This window comes from Gorilla gorilla, chromosome 17 (assembly GCF_029281585.2).
Source record: "Gorilla gorilla gorilla isolate KB3781 chromosome 17, NHGRI_mGorGor1-v2.1_pri, whole genome shotgun sequence".
NCBI lineage: Eukaryota > Metazoa > Chordata > Mammalia > Primates > Hominidae > Gorilla > Gorilla gorilla.
Window position 1 is genome coordinate 51,133,695 of NC_073241.2, and position 651 is coordinate 51,134,345.

The window sequence follows — 651 nt, forward strand, 5'->3', positions numbered from 1 at the left end:
GTGCTCGCTTCAGCAGCACATATACTAAAATTGGAAAGATACAGAGATTAGCATGGCCCCTGCGCAAAGATGACATGCAAATTTGTGAAGCATTCCATATTGTTAACATAGGGTTTTTATACAAGAAAAATAAAGTGAATTAAGCCTATAAAAAAAAAGAAACTGTAGTAAATGTATAGGATGGAATATCATTCAGAAATAATATTCTTAATTATGTGAGAATATTATTTTGTGTTCAATTATTTTGTTCTCATTAATCGACCTTTTTTTTTTTTAAACCTGTCTTCACCCTCCCCTGAAAATACATTTAGTTATAAGAAATAAGACCTGGTATTCGGCTGGGCATGGTGGCTCATGCCTGTAATCCCAGCACTTTGGGAGGCCGAGGCAGGCAGATCACCTGAGGTCAGGAGTTCGAGACCAGCCTGGCCAACATGGTGAAACCCTGTCTCTACTAAAAGTACAAAATTAGCCAGGTGTGGTGGTGTGCACCTGCAATCCCAGCTACTCAGGAGGCTGAGGCAGGAGAATCGCTTGAACCCGGCAGGCAGAGGTTGCACTGAGCCGAGATTGCACCACTGCACTCCAGCCTGGGCAACAAGAGTGAAACTCTGTCTCAAAAAAAAAAAAAAAAAAAAGAGCAGGTAGTCA

At 41.3% G+C, this 651-nt stretch overlaps 1 non-coding gene across 1 annotated transcript; it reads left to right on the forward strand.

Annotated features, from left to right (window-relative positions):
* LOC115931526 (U6 spliceosomal RNA) lies at positions 1–104 on the forward strand. Its single transcript, XR_004067997.1, has one exon. It is a non-coding gene; the product is annotated as a U6 spliceosomal RNA (small nuclear RNA).
* Positions 105–651: the final 547 nt, after the last annotated feature.